This window comes from Quercus lobata, chromosome 5 (genome assembly GCF_001633185.2).
Source record: "Quercus lobata isolate SW786 chromosome 5, ValleyOak3.0 Primary Assembly, whole genome shotgun sequence".
Lineage (NCBI taxonomy): Eukaryota > Viridiplantae > Streptophyta > Magnoliopsida > Fagales > Fagaceae > Quercus > Quercus lobata.
This window is the reverse complement of record NC_044908.1, coordinates 26,635,718-26,652,524: the sequence shown is the minus strand read 5'-3', so window position 1 is coordinate 26,652,524 and position 16,807 is coordinate 26,635,718.

Sequence of the window (16,807 nt, the reverse complement as noted above, 5' to 3'; positions counted from 1 at the left end):
TTTTTTTGTTACAACGCTGAAAATGATCTGAAAAACATTTTCTATAGTTTAGTTCATTGGAAAAGTCATTAGTATTTTATGTAGCACATAGAAGTGGGGGTGGCTGCAACATAGCACAACCGTGTGGATGGGTAAGAAGGAAACTCTATTGGTTTTTATTTTTTTATTTATTTTAGAGAAGATATTTCGTTAATCAAGATAATTTAAGGCACCAAATACCAGAAAAATATAAAAAAGCTTTAGGGTAGTTTTTATTTAGATGCTATACAAATTGAATTTTGATCCGAAGAGGCCAATTATTATTTATTATTTTTTTTATAGAAAAAAATCGAACAAATAGAATATAGGAAATATAATTTTTGTCTATGTGCAATACAATTATGTTTCTCTTATTTATATATTTATTTAAGGATCACTTTAGTTATCCATATTACCTTACGCATAGACATCTTAAGGGCACGTTTGGTATATTGTAATGATAATTACATGGGAATAAGAATACGTATTATAAGGTATACAAGATGTTGTTATAGAATAACTATTACTATTCATTTGTTTGGTGACACCACAAGAATAGAACCCTAACTCTAGTTAAATGAAAACATATTTAAATCAAATTCCCTAAAATACCCTTATTTATAAAATTACATTTTAAAATCTAACTTAACATTTCAATTGTGTAAATTGAACTATTTTATAATTAATATATATTTCTTTTTTCAAACTTCAAAATTAATAATTCCATAAATGTTATAAAAAAAGAGGGAAAAATGATAACACCTTAAATTTAACTCGTGCTTCTATGCAAGATGTATTATTTTGATAATTAAAGTTCAGTTGTTGGAGCCGAGCCATAGACTAACTAGCGAAAAAGCTTTTTAATATAGAAATTATGGCCTAAAGAACCATAGATTGATTCTTTAAATATTAAAAAGAAGAAGAAGAAGAAGAAGAAGATGATGATGATGAACAACAAAGATAGCTTAATAAAGAAATATTGTTTCATGAAAAAAATAGTCTATGACTTTCAGATTTTGGCAAGTTGTGGTTTTCAGATTTTCGCAAGTCCTTATTGAATTTGAAAACCATAGATTAATATGGCAGAGAGAGAGAATAAAAAGGTTGAGGGCAGCGGCAGGTAGGGGGCTTTTTGAGATTTTCCTTTTAAGTGAATTAGGTTGGGTTAAGGAATAGAAATTACATGGGTTTTGATAAGAAATGATTATTCCTCATTTTTAAGAATAGTTATTCATCATGAATGGTTATTTTATGTAGTAGAAACATAACCAAACAATTGAATGGTTATTTCTTAAGAATATTTATTATTTTATAGTGTCTATTACAGTCTACTAAACGTGTCCTAAGTTATATAAAATTAGGATGTAATATGTGTTTACAAGATGAAACATTCAATAGTAATAATGATGAAGTGGTTTTATTTAAGTGAGTGAGGTGCTTATTTTGAATTTTGCACAAAGTATTATAAATGGATCACTTGATATTAAATTTAAGAAAATTAAATTGGATATGTGGTACAAAATTAGACAACAATTATAAATTAATTTGGATTCTAATTGTCATTCGAGTTTAATACTCTGTATATATTATATAGCTTTATAATCATCCTTAATCGAGATTATTTAGTATGGTTGGTTCCATTGTTCGAATTAATATTTAAATTAACAAATTAATGGACATATCAATCTTAAACTAAGATGTTGATTGCAAAAAAAATTGTAATTTAGGTATAAACCACAAATGCCTTCATAATTTGGGTGATAGATATCTACTAATTTGTTAATTTAGAAATTAATTTGTTATCCTAAAATGGTCAGTCATGAGTTTGAATTTGGGAATTAATCTCCCTAAATATAATTAGAGATGAGGTTGCTATCGATTACCTTTCAAACCCCAAAAAATAAATAGAAGTTTAGTATTGGGTACTACTACAGTATCTTTTATTTGGATGGTGGGATGGAAATTGTAAAATAATCTTCGAATTTTGAAGTATAGATGGTAGTCTTACAAAAGTCATACTATATTTTATGATAGATAGCTATAAGTTTCCTTGTTATTTTATGCTTTTGATATGCTGATCCAAAGGAGTTTTCTTCGGATTGATTGGAGGCTGATTTGGTCACTTGGTCAATGAGAGCTATCATTCATATATATATATATATATATATATATAAACAAAACAAAATTGGGAGCTATCATTCTTATCTTCATGGAGGGAGAGATTATAGTATAAGCTGCAAATATTATTTTCCGAATTAAGGTGGGCCGAACATAGTGTGAAGTCAAAAATTTAATCGCGATACTATCTTGTGGGTTCAGCTACCTCAACATAAATCACTTGTCGAATAATAAATTTAGAGTTCAATTCTTGTCTATACCGAAATTCAACTGACATCTTTATCCAATGATAAAGAGCAATCCACTATCTTCATAAAAAAATTTTAAAAAATCATTGTTGTGTTTGTGTAATACCTTAAGAGCATGCTTGATAGACTATAATAGACACTATAATATAATAATTATTCACGTACATTATTTAGCTATTCTTTAGTTTGGTTATATTTTTATTATACAAAATAGTTATTCCTTATGAATAGGTATTCTTTAAAATAATAAATAAATATTCATCTCTAAAATAGTTGTAAGTTATTACTTGATTTGTGTAATAATTTTTAAAATTAATATATTTTCAAATATAAAAGAAAAAATATATTTATTTTTAACTGAATATAAAAAATAAAAAAAACTTTATATATACACATATCAATTATAAAAATAAAAATCATAAAAAATAATTCATCTCCCTCTCATATTTAAAGAAAATTATTTTTAAGAAAATATAATTATATGTGTAAAATATTTCAAATGTTACACCTTATTACCATACTATGAATAGATTTAGTTATATTACAACAAATTTGTTTGAATCCAGTGTAACAAACATGTCATAATAATTGGACAGAAAGATCCCATAAAACGAAACAAAAATTAAAGATAATCGGATAATAATTGACAGAAAGATCCCATAAAACTAAACAAAATGAATAAAGATAATCGGAGAGAAAGAGAAAGAGAACGAATAAGAAAATAGTCAGCTACCTGTTTCTCAAATCACAAATCCCTACAACTACTCTAACTCAAATCGACGACTTTTCTAGTATTAATAAATTTGGGTTTATATAAAAAATCCAAAGTTTGAAATTGTGAAAAAATCTAGAGATTGGGGAAAAGAAAATATAATGGATTGGATGCTCAGTTTTGGTACCATATGAGGAGATTGAGTAGGTTTTATTTTATTTTATTTATAATAATTATATATATATTTATATATATATATATATATATATATATTTATATATGTATGTAAGCCTCTAATTGAATTTCATAATAAAAGAAAGATTAATAAATTTTTTTGGAATTGTTCACCGCAATTTCACCATTAGCTTCATCCTATCTAAAGCATTTCGAAGTTTATGCCTTCATGAGATAAGTCATTTATGGGATATGGGATAAGCAGAAAAAAGGAAAAAGAAAAAAAGAAACATGAATAGTGAAATGAGTAAAAAATGTGGGACAAGACTAGTCTCATTGCACGCTTGGAAGCTTCTTTTTATTTTTATTTTTTTAGTGGTCCTATTTTGTAGCAAAAATAAATAAAAAAAATAAAAAAATGTGTTTTTATTTTTATATATATAATTTTTATTTTGAGAATCTAATTTATAAATAGATAAAGAAATTTAAAAATCAACAGGAGAGTGACCTTATTTTTTAGGCAATGTTTTAGTAGGAGTTAGAGTTGTATTTTTATTGGATTGTCCTTTAGTTTTGTCTCTATTTAAACATAGGGATATAAATGCATTTTTGAACTAAAAAAAAAATGAGAATTCCAAATAGGAGAAACCCTTTAAATAGTAGTATAAATAAAAACTAAGAAAAAAATAATATGGTGGTTTGGTTTGTCAAGGAAGCTCATTTCCTTTGTTTTTTCGTTGTTTGTAGTGCTTTTTTTTTTTTTAAATAATAACATCAGTGGAGTCAAATTTCTTAAGAATGGATGATAATACTAGTAACTATAGGCTATTTTTAGAAGTCAAGGGGGGCAACTACCCCTCTCGTCCCCTTGCTTTGCCACTACTTGTTCTTCTCACAATTTTTAAAACTTGCATTATGTAAGAATACTTAAAGACAATATTCCTACAAATTAAGTCATAGGCTCTAAAAAATGTTTACCACATGATGATGTATAAAGTCTTTAACCACCACCCTTGTTCTGTGAATAGTGCTAGATAAAAAGTCTCCGAGTTCCTAACATTGTTTGGTTGGAGGATGGAAAAGTGGGGAGATAAAAAATGGTTAGTGGAAAGAAAAATGGAGAATAAAAGATGTTTATTTTTTTCTTATGTGTGTTTTGTTAAGGGAATGGAAAAATGAAAAATTCTTTCGTTTAGTTGAAAAGAAAAATGAGAGGATAGAAAATATAGTTTGTAAAAATTTACTAACAGACTCCTATTACATTAAAAAAAATTAATAGTTAAAAAAATTGCTTTCAATATAAAAAAAAAAAAAAAAAAAAAAAAAAAAAAAAAAAAAACATAAATGTTATAGCTGAAAAAAAGGAAAAAAAGAAAAGAAAGGAAAACTAACTTGTGAGAGAAGATGGGGGTAGATGGGTAATTTTCCATCAAGCCACCCTTTATAGCCCATCTTTTCCCCTAAATTGGGGAGACTCTAGAATCACCCCAAATGGTGGGATAGGAAGAAAACTCGAGCCCACCATTTTCTCCTCCCATTTCCCCATTTCAACCAAACACCCTTCACTAGCTCTCATTTTCTCCCTATTTTCATTCCCCACATTGATAGGCCAAGAATGTATTGACCCCTTATGATAAATTAACCACTTAATTAGCCAAGTTAATTAATTAATTCAATTAACATGCAATACGAGTGGTAGCACAAACGAATCACCAACTAAGTTAATATGCAGTGGAAAATAAAGTTGACACAGTGATTTATTTAAAAATGGGAAAAACCACCGAGGCAAAACTCCACTGGGTGAATTTAAGGTCACCAATCCTAAGAATCCACTATTATCAAAACAAGCGGTTACAAGTAAAGGAATCCTAATACTTTATACCAACCATAGTTGAACCCTTATCCCAATACCCAATTGGACTTGTTTTGTAGTGACAATTTCTCATTTTCAATGCATGGCTCCTAGTATGTGTGACTAACCAATCGATGCACGAATCCAAGTACGTGACTAACCACCAACTTGAGACAGATGTTGGTTGCAAAGTTTTTTAGTTCATTAACATGATGAAGATCACGAAACTCCTTGGTTACAAAACCCTACGGCGTACAAATGCAGCAGCTTCTTCAAGAGAAAGATGAACTAGGGCATATGTCTCAAGTCACAATATGCTTGTGAAAACTTTTGCACTAAGTTGCATCAGTTATGATGGCCCTTAAAATAATCCTTATATTTGTTTAGGGTTGTGAAAAAAGAAAGCTTAAACAAATATGCACAGATTGGTATGAAATCAGATCTGAAAACTAATTTTCCTAAATCTCGATAGATAAGTTATCTATCGAGTAGCTATCGAGCATCGGGTTAAACAAGCCTTTTAAACCTCGACAGATGCTAATTGTCGAGCTAACTATCAAGTTTTAAAATCCAGCACTTTTTCACTTATTTCTTGGATAGATTTGCATGATTTTAACATTTAGGCTTTTTTTTTTTTTTTTTTTTAGAGGGATTTTAACACTTAGGCTTGAACTCTAGTTCCTTGAAGTATTAAACACGTCCTAGATCTACCAAATTACAAGCAAAGTGCATTTTGTCAAAGGATTACCCAAGCACATATGTTTCTAACATGATTTACATATGTCCTAACAATCTCCCCCTTTGACAATCCGTGATAAAACCACAACAAACAAATGAACATATGAGAGAAGTCATAAATCACTCAACTCATATTTACTTGTTGAATACAATAAAATCTAATCCTAACACAAACTCTAGAAAAACTTTGCAAGAAGAGAATTCATGGCAAGAAAGACTTTGATAACCTATATTTCTGAAACACTTTAAACAAAACTCATCATGGCATCTTAATGTGAAATAGAAATATAAAAGATTGCATACAATTAATAAGAAACATGTGCATAAAGAGAGAAAAGAAATAACATATGAAGAGATAGGTGAAAGAATGTAATAACAACCTCATTATATATAACAAAATGAATACAAGGTTTGCTATCACAAAGTAAGAACAATGTATCTAAAAAGTAAAGAAAAGAAAAGATACAAAAAGTTCTTACTACATCCCTCATAAACAAAAACACTCTCCCTAACAAAAATATCTCTTATTCTAACTCTCCTCCTAACAACATAACTACTCTCATACTCAAAACTACTTTTTTTTTTTTTGGTCACGAATGACAAAGGGCAAGTAACTCAAGCAGTCATCTTATTGTCATCGGAAGAGCTAGTGTCCTCATCCTCATCCTTATCATCATCATCATTATCATCGTCCTCGTCTTCAGATGCCTCTGGAGAAGGAGAGGGAGACTTCACAAAGCCATCAAGGCAAGCCTGTCATCGTGTAGTACGATTGACATGGGTGTTCACCTAACATAACTCATCATTGAGTGTGTTAAGGCGAGCATCCATGCGTTGAAGCTGCGCCATGACCGTCTTGAGAGTTACACCACCCGCAGAAGAAGAAGGAACAGATGTGGATGGAGCAGAAGATGCCAGAGGAGTCACCTTCTTGGCCTGTGGCCATTTCAGTTGAAGCTGGGTCTCGCTCCGTCGAATGGTCGTTGCGTCTTTGGCACACTTGATGGAAAAATGTGTAGACTTAAGATAGGAGACAGACGCATGACGAAGAATTCGCGTGATAGTTGAAGGGAAAATGAGCTTATCACATGTTACCGAATCCTTATAGACATCTATAAGGGAGAGTATGAAGTGAGAGCGAAAGTCAATAGTGAGTCCATCAAGTAGGGATTACAAAAATCGAGCACGAGGCTCAGTAATGGAGTTATAGGGAGACAAGGGGTAGAGAACAAATGTCATCACCATGTTAAGGAACCTCTGACCTTTTACAAAGCCCGAGTAAAGGGTGTTTTGACAATCACCCCAAGATGAAGGTGTCTTACAGAAGAGAGACGAGAGTTCCTCTTTAGACACAGTCCTAAGATGATCACAATCGGGGTAGTCAGGTTGTGTAGCACCTCGAATATAAGATTCGGAGTGACTACAATGCACATACCCCAAACACGAGTGAAAAAATGAGGTATAAAATAATCAAATTCGTGCATGTTGGAGTAAAACTCCTGTATGATCACGGAGGGACAAGTGACTGGGATGCCACAAAGTGACTCCTAACCCCTATTGTAGATGACAGTGGGAAGGTCAGTATCAGAAAAATTCGATAGGATGACTTGGTGTTCCGAATGAATACTGCGTCGTGAAAAGTTCTCCAAGAAGTCCATTTGGGCCTTTTCATCACGAAATCTAACGTGAGAGTGGGTAGAATCAACAGGGGAAGAAGAAGAAGATGCCCCGGAACGAAGAGGGTTCCGGGATGGAGTAGACTTACGTTTATGTGCCATAGAGCAACTAACCAAAAGAGAGAGAGAGAGAGAGGAACAAACCAAAAAGTACCAACACAGATCAATATCAATAAAAAATGGTACATATGCATGAAAAATGCATGAACATGAAGCATGCAAAAGTAAAAACATCATGGGTTTAGTCCAATCCAATCCTACCAGCACACATGATTTCAACATAGTAAAACATAGTAAATACACATCTAAAATGCATGAATCATTGTTAAAATGCAAATGTGATGCATATGTGATGTAATGCATGAGCATATAAGATCATTTAAACAAAGCCCAACCTAAAATTTTTGCAAAAACCTCATCAATTAAAAAAGAAAAAGAAAAACCTAAATCTATATGAATGAAATGCAATAAAAAAGAGGGAAAACAAGATCATACCTGTGAAGGGAAGAACAATCTAGGCCGACATATGAGTGGGGAAGAGGTTTGGAGTGAGAGAAGTGAGTTTAGGGAGGTGAGGAGTCAAAACCAATCGAGAGAGATAGAAAAAATGAGAGAAAAATCGCGTTGAGGCTTTATATAGGAAATCACGATTCTCTATGGAACGAGATGTGTCGAGATTTAAATCTTGCCAGATGGAGCTATCGAGAGGTATCCACAGCAAAGTGACCTCGATGGATCGAGAAGCTATTGAGCATATATCGAGCATTCAAAAACTTCCTCGATGGATTGAGAAGCCGTCGAGCAGCTATGGAGACAAATTCTTAAAAACTTCGATGGATCAAAATTGCGATAACATCTATCGAGAAAGGAAGATCAAGAGGCTCGATAAATAGCCTAGCTGTTGAGAGGTATCGAGAAGCTGTCGCGATTGCTCAAAAACAATTTTTCAAAGAAGAGAAAAACACAAACACGAATGCAATCAAACATGCTACTCAACTAAAGATCTAAGCAACATTTTAAGCTCTCAAAAACATCTCTCAACAAGAAAATGTCAAGCATTTAGATCCAAAACACACACACACACTAAACAAGTCTAACTAATTTTATATTTTAAAAACAAGTCAAGACAATTTAGTGAGTATACATTAACACATGTATTCCTTGTGATGACCAAATCACATTGTACTTGCACATGTATCAAGAGTAGCAAATAATATTGCATGTTGTGTGTGAAAAACATCGCAAGATTGCATAAGTGTCAACGTGCTATGACGATTTGAGATATAAGAAAATCATTTTAACTCACACACAATCATAACTGCTTGATTGGGGCTATCACTTTCGAGGTACATCCTATAACTCCCACATCTTTTAGAAGACATGCTTGTAATCATATATAAATCATTTTGATTCTTTTTGCTTTTTATTTTTCTTTGCATATTTTCCTTTTTTAAGCATATCATGCATGGGTATATGAGAGAAAGAGAGAAAATAAATACCCAATGATGTTAAGCTTTTGACATTGCATTTTTGTTATGTCGAAGCATACAGATGTCATTTCATGATTGGCGTGCAATGGTGATGAGATGGTTATTTATGCCTTTCTCTTATGATTTTCTAGTCTTTCTTGTCAAAAAAGTGATACGAGTGTTAAGTACAAGAGATTACTTAATCTTACTCATTACAAACACGAGCCACAAAGCTCACTTGCTTAATTGTGCATAGAGATGCTCATCTAAGCTACAAAAGATATAAAATTTAGAAAATTTTGTTTCGATGGCCATCCAAGGTACACAAAACACACACTGTTTTTTTTGTATTTTTCTGATTTTTCAAAAAAAAATTTTAATATTTTTATGAAAAAAAAATAAAGAAAAATTGAAAATAAACAAATAAACAAAAACATGTTAAACAAAGCAAAGTATAAAACTAGACTAACTCAAAAAGAAGAAAGCAAAACACATAAGTAATGTATACTCAAAAACAAGAAAGGGAGAGAGAGAAAAAGTGACTAAATCACTTAGAGTTTTTTTCCTTCCACACCTTGGAAGAACTTTTCTATTTGACAAACCTATGATTCAGCAGTGAGGGGGAAGAATTGAAATCGTTTAAGTTCGAAAGGAACATGAGGGCTTTGAGAAGATCTCTAAGAGGTGCAAAAGAGGATGGAAACTAATTCTGGTTTCCCGATGAGATCATACTGTTGCTCTATTGAGTGGCTAACCACTTATAGTAATTAGGTCGAGTATGTCCAGTTGCTCCACAGTGATGGCAGAGATGCTGCTTCTTTTGTTTAAACTTTTGAGTATTGCCCTTCTTAGCCCTAGGGTTTTTAGTTTCTTTCTTATCAAGCTTAGGGGGTGCTCTTAAGATAAATTTACCATTGTCTATGTTCTCACTAATTGAAGCAGTTTTGACATCATTGTTCTCAGATTTAACATTATTAGCAGGTGAAACAAAAACAGTAGTACTAGTTGAAGCAATACTAGAAGAAGAGAAATCATACCTTAAACCAGTTTGATCAAAAGCAGATTTCTGAAAACTAAGTATCTCGTCAAGCTTTGCACTTGAAGTCCTCTCCAATTGAGTTCTGACTTGGAACAGCTTTGCTGCAAGCTTCTTGGTCTTCTCAGCCAAGAAATTGTTCTCAAATCTCAATGCTTCAATGGTCTGATTGGCTTCATCAAACTTCATGGAGATTTCTTCTTGTTCAAGCTCCACATCACTGAGCTTCTTGGTGGCGAACTTATACAACTTCTCATGCTTTTCCGAGACCTTGTTTAACTTTGCATAGGCTGTGTGGATGTCATCTTGTTCATCCACATCTTCAAAAATCCCCTCAATAGGATTTACAATGGCAGTAAAGGAATTTAGGATTCCATCATCCTTATTGTTCGAATCATCCTTAGGTTCGGTGTCACTCAAGGTAGCAGCAAAACCTTTGCTTTTCCCAATGGTTTTAAGATAAGTTGGGCACTCTTGTTTCATGTTTTCGAAGCCTTGACACCCAAAACACTTTGGTCCTGAGGGAACAATGTATTGACTGCCATTCCTATCATCCTTTTCCCTTTGTCTTGGCTCTTGAATTGAGACGAACTAGACTACTTGCAGTCTTTGTCAAATCCTTTAGCATTGGCATTCTTCATAAACATTTTGAATTGCCTTGTAATGTAGGATTTCATTTTAGAATCTTCATTGTCTGAAGACTCATCCGTGTCACTACTCTTAGCCTTCAATGCCATGCTCTTACCCTTACTAGATTTCCCAATTCTTGTTAAACCCAACTCATAAGTTTGCAGATTGCCAACCAGCTCTGTCAAAGGAATTTTTCCAATATCCCTTGATTCCTCAATTGCGGTGATCTTGGCATGAAATCTCTCAGGTAGAGATCAGAGCACCTTTCTAACAATCTTAGGTTCGAAAATGGTTTCCCCAAGATTAAAGGCTGAGTTCACTATGTCCTTGAGCTTAGTATAGAACTCATCGAATGACTCATCCTCCTCCATCTTGATCTCTTCAAATCTTGTAGTAAGCCTTTGAAGTTTTGAATCTTTGACAACCTTGGTTCCTTCATAGGTTGTTTGGAGGATGGTCCATACTTCCTTGGCAGTTTCGGTAGAGGATATCTTATTAAACTCATCATTCATGACCATACTGAATAAAGCATTCAATGCCCTGTTGTTGAAGTTAGCCGCCTTGATCTTAGCATCATCCCATTCGGCCAATGCTTCCTTTGGCTTGGTCCAGCCTATGTCCACAGCTTGCCACATTTTTTCATCTAATGACTTCAAAAAAGCTCTCATGCGTACTTTCCAGTATGCATAGTTAGTACGATCAAATAAAGGAGGTATAATCAACGATTGTCCTATATCCATGATAACAGGGGTCAATGAATCACATAGTAAAGATTAACCTTAGTCAGAGTGAACTTGGCTCTAATGCCACTTGTTAGGCCAAGAATGTATTGACCCCTTCTGATAAATTAACAAATTAATTAGCCAAGTTAATTAATTAATTCAATTAACATGCAATACGAGTGGTAGTACAAACAAATCACCAACTAAGTTAATATGCAGCGGAAAATAAAGTCGACACGGTGATTTGTTTACGAATAGGGAAAACCATTAAGGCAAAACCCTTTCAGGTGAATTTAAGATCACTACTCCTGAGAATCCACTATTATCAAAACAAAGGGTTACAAGTAAAGGAATCCCAGTACCTTATACTAACCTACAGTTGAACCCTTACCCCAATATCCAATTGGACTTGTTTTGTAGTAACAATCTCTCATTTTCAATGCACGACTCCCAGTACGTGACTAACTAATTGATGCATGGATCCAAGTACGTGACTAACCACCAATTTGAGAAGGATATTGGCTACAAAGTTCTTCAGTTCATCAATACAATAAAGATCACGAAACTCCTTGGTTACAAAACCCTACGGCATACAAATGTAGTAACTTCTTTAAGAGAAAGATGAACTAAGGCATATGTCTCTGGTCATAATATGCCTGTGAAAAACTTTTGCACTAGGTGTCATTAGCTGTGACGTCCTTTAAAATTATCCTTATATATATTTAGGGTTGTGAGAAAAAAAAGCTTAAAAAAATATACATGAATTGGTGTGAAATTAGATCTGGAAAACTGATTTTCCTAAATCTCGATAGATAAGTTATCTATCGAGTAGTTATTGAGCATCGAGCTAAACAAGCCTTTTAAACCTCGATAGATGCTATTTGTCGAGTTTTAAAATCCAGCATTTCTTTACTTGTTTCTTGGACAGATTTGCATGGCTTAAACACTTCGACTTGAACTCTTGTTCCTTGAAGTATTAAACACATCCTAAATCTAACCAATTACAAGTAAAGTGTGTTTTGTCAAAAGATTAGCCAATCCTAAATGACCTATGTTCCTAACATAATTCACATATGTCCTAACACACATTTTCCACCCTCTAATAATCTCCCTTAACTAATCAAGCCCTTAAACCCGAGAAAGTATAATATCTTCACGATGGACAACATCATTCGTCTATCATTCTACTAAAAAAATTTCACATATTTATTATTGCTAAGTCAGAAATTTTTTTAAACAAAAGCTAACTACTGACTCAATAATTTTAAACAGGTGGAATTCTTTTAGCAGAATGGTGGACAAGAAACGTGGTTCACTATGAGGATTATATAATTTCTCCTAAAACCCTAATTCCCTCTATCTTTTGAATCACACACTTTTCTCAAGTCACCCAATTCATGCATTTATTTGACCCCCCATTCCCCCATAAATTTTCCTTGCCATTGTACTAAGTTTGTTACATATTATACAAGGTAGTTTAAAGACATTCATCGTGAAGGGTAGGATAGTCTTGTGTTTGAATTTTATTTAATTGCATCAAAGAGAAAAATAAAAATGAATTTGTTTAAGGATAAAGTTTAGTTACAAAATTGATTGTAGTATAAGGCTACAACTTTATTCAATATTTTTTTACTAGATGTGAATTTTGACAAATTTATCATTGAATTACATTTTCATAGGGACGGAACCAGGGTTTGAATCTAGAGGGGGCCAAAGCATGAACTAAAAAAATTTCAAGTCACATGGTTTATTAAAAAAAAAAAAGAATCATGGTAGACAAAACAATTGCACTTTATTACCTAAATATTTAAGTCAAGAAGGAAATAATATGAACCAAAAAAGTTGAAAGTTACAGTATGATATTCTAACATTTTCGAAGAAGAAGAAAAAAAGAAAAAAAAAGAGGACTTCGGATCTCCAGATTTTGGGTAATTGGAATTAATATGTTGATTTTATCACGTTGACCAACTCACCAATATGATAAACCCATACTTTTGGATACAATTGAAAATCACATTAATGAAGTTTTCAAAACTTTGTTTGAGGATTTTAAAAAATTGGGATATTAATATTAAGAGTTGGCAATACTATCTCATCAATATTGGCTTCTAAAAGAATTTTGCATTTTATCTTTTGAAAAAAATTTAAATATTGTAATTGACTTTCTCATAATTTATAAATCAATTAAAAATAGTCATAAGGGAATTTTTTTTTTTTCTATGAGATTTTTTTGGTTATAAATTATTGAATTATGATATTCGTGATTTGGGGATTTTTTGTTGTGCTGTATTTGGACTATGGAGGGGCTACGGGCCCAAAGAAAGAGTTAGGTGATTAATTTCTTTTGGGCTATTTGGACCAATCCAATAATTTGAGGGGGGTCAACTATAACAATTTCACATCCAAACTCTTCCCATATACTACTTAAATTTTTCAAAGAAATGGTGTGTGTTTTGGGGGGGGGGGGTGTTTAGAAAATTAAAGATCAATAGCAATGCCATCAATAAATTGTTTAAATTACAAGTTTTTGCATTTTTATGCATAAAATATAAGCTTATAGGTCATATTAGTAAATAATATCTGATAATACAAAATTTGACATGTGTATTAAGAGTATAAAGAACATGCAACTCAACTGTTAAATTTTCAAAATATATAGTAATATTAATGATATTAAGTAACAACTAATATTGTAACTAAATTTTGTTTTTTATTTAATTACTTTTTCTTTAGGGGGTGGGGGTGCTTTTATATAGTCGTCTATACTGAACCTATCATCCCACCGTTGGAGATCATTAGTACATTTTTTTTTTTTTTTTTTTTTTTTTTTTTTTTTTTTTTTTATCTCAAAGTATACTAAGGAATCAATCTTCTTCTTCTACCATTGGATATCATTAGACCATTAGTTTCTTTTTTATCTCAAAGTATACTAAGGCATGAATCTTCTTCTTCTTCTTTCTTCTTTCTTTTTTTGTTTTTTAATTTTTTTTTAAAAAAGGGTACTAGAGCATGAATGATGAATCTAAATTCCAATCTCTAGTACTTGGGAATAAATGCATCCCTAGCTGCTTTATGGAGAAATTCAAGCCTTCAAAATTTTCTAACTCATATCATATGGAATTGAACCATGACCTTCTCAAACAAAATATTGATCAATTCATATCAAATTAAGTTGAAAGGAGATTGTATTAGAAATTTTTTCCCTCTCATTTGTGTTATTTATTTTTAAAGTAGAAAGGAAATTATTATTATTATTTTTTATTAAAGAAAGAAGAGTAATTAAAGCAAACTCTAACACAACACAACCTTTAATTTATTTCATCCTTACCATTGCATACCATTGGTGCGGTTGTTACTCCACAAGTATAAGTGCTTGTGGGGTGTGGGGGGTAAAGGTTAAAGTTCAAGTTTTCAGGAGGTAGTTTTGCACACATATGCACTTAAAAGGCTAGAAAGGAAAAGGAAGAAAAGAATCGAGCCTTGAATCTTGAAAAGTTGTATGCGAAGGAAATGATTCATTTCAAATGAATGAAGCCTATACCATTTTTGGCGTTGAAATGGTTAAACAGGAGAGAGAGAGAGAGAGAGAGAGAGAGAGAGAGAGAGAGAGATATCCTTTTCCAAACTCGAAAAGTGTTTTTATTTTTAGCAGAACTTGGAAAGTTGAATATAGTATATTTATTAAATATAATATGGGTATGGGATTTACAGATTAATTATTAAATTCCATAATCAACTTCTTTGTCAACATCCTAGGGCCGTGTACAACTCTTACACCATTATGTAACTTCATGGCTTAAGAAAGATTTTATAAAGGCGTCATCATATTATAACACTGGTGCACGTCATCATAGACATCACTTGAATAATTGCACCAAATGCCGTGAGGCAAGTAACTTGTATCACAAACCATTTAACCAGATTATATATAATGGGTTCTTTCTTGGAAGGTATTAATTAACTGATAAAGTGTTAGGCATAGTTTGTTAAGTACCATGAATAGTTACATTACCATAAAAGTGTACATTGTAGGCAAAATGATAGTACACTTTCTGCCAAAAAGAAAAATATTAGTCACATTTTTGTCTATAATTTAAAATTTATACAGTATTATTCAGGTAAACTAATCAATGCCCTAAGGATGATCACAGGTCAGTTGGGTTCATGTGATAACTCTTAACCTGTAGCTCGACCCAATCATTTTGGGTGATGAACTCTCTACTTGCCTATGATCGAATGCTTGGTGGAAGTTGATTGTAACTCATTCTTGGGGTGCGAATTTAGATTTTGGTTGAATGGCAAGTAATGATGAAAGCAGTAGCATAACATGATCTCAACAATGCAAGCATGGTATGATTTGGAATTTTGGATGGTTGCTAGCATGATTTTAAAAACCGGATTGTATTGACTGGTCCAACTAGTTGAATCGAAAACTGGCCACCAGTTCGGTCAAGAAAAAATGCCAAAAATTGGCCAAAACTAGGAATCAGAGGCAAATTCGGTTTTGCCCTCAGTCTGGTTTTTAAAACCATGGTTGCTAGCATAAGATGATCTAAATGGCAATGACACGAGACATGATTTGTATAAACATGAGCATACCATGTTCTAGATGATGGTGACACAACAATATCTTGATGGTGGCGAGACATGATCTAGTGCAAAGCTCATCCTCGAGTTGATAGTCGAGATCTAAAATCTTCCGTTCCAAATAAAAAAATACTTTGAATGCTTTAGTAACTTGATCAAGTTTTGAAATACACCATAAATTTTTCTCTCATCCGCCTTCAATTTATTCGGAACATCAATCAACAAAGGTCGATAGTAAAATTAAAATTTTTTACTCAAAGAAAATCAACATATTGTGTAGTCATTTTCAACACATCAACTAAAACTTGGGGATTGTGAGTTGTGGACTCATCCTCACATTGGACGTCGATTGGATCTTCCACAATATTCTCAATAATTACCATCTATTGATTTCTGTCATTATCCACAATTAACTCAATCTTCTTTAATTTCTTTGACCTTTTCATCAAATTTTCGACAAATGGTATCTTCAAGTTTCAATTCAACAACTTGTTGCAAGTCTTGATCTTTTTCAACCACTTCAAAATTTCCTTTAGAAATTGATTTGTGCATCTTGTCAATCCTTAAACCATTTTTTTTCTTGACATATGAACATGGCTGTAATAATTTTTGTTTTGTGGTCTCTCTTTCATGTTTTGAATATATTGCTTTTCATATGAATATACAGATTTGTAATCAACACTTGTATGATCTAGTATATCATAATAGTCATTAGGAAACCATAAATCAATTAACACCTTTTTCATTCTTTACCAAGAGCGGATTGGATGCTAACCTTGACAGTTTTTATTGATTTGAATGTCTTCCCACCATTCCACTTCTTCATT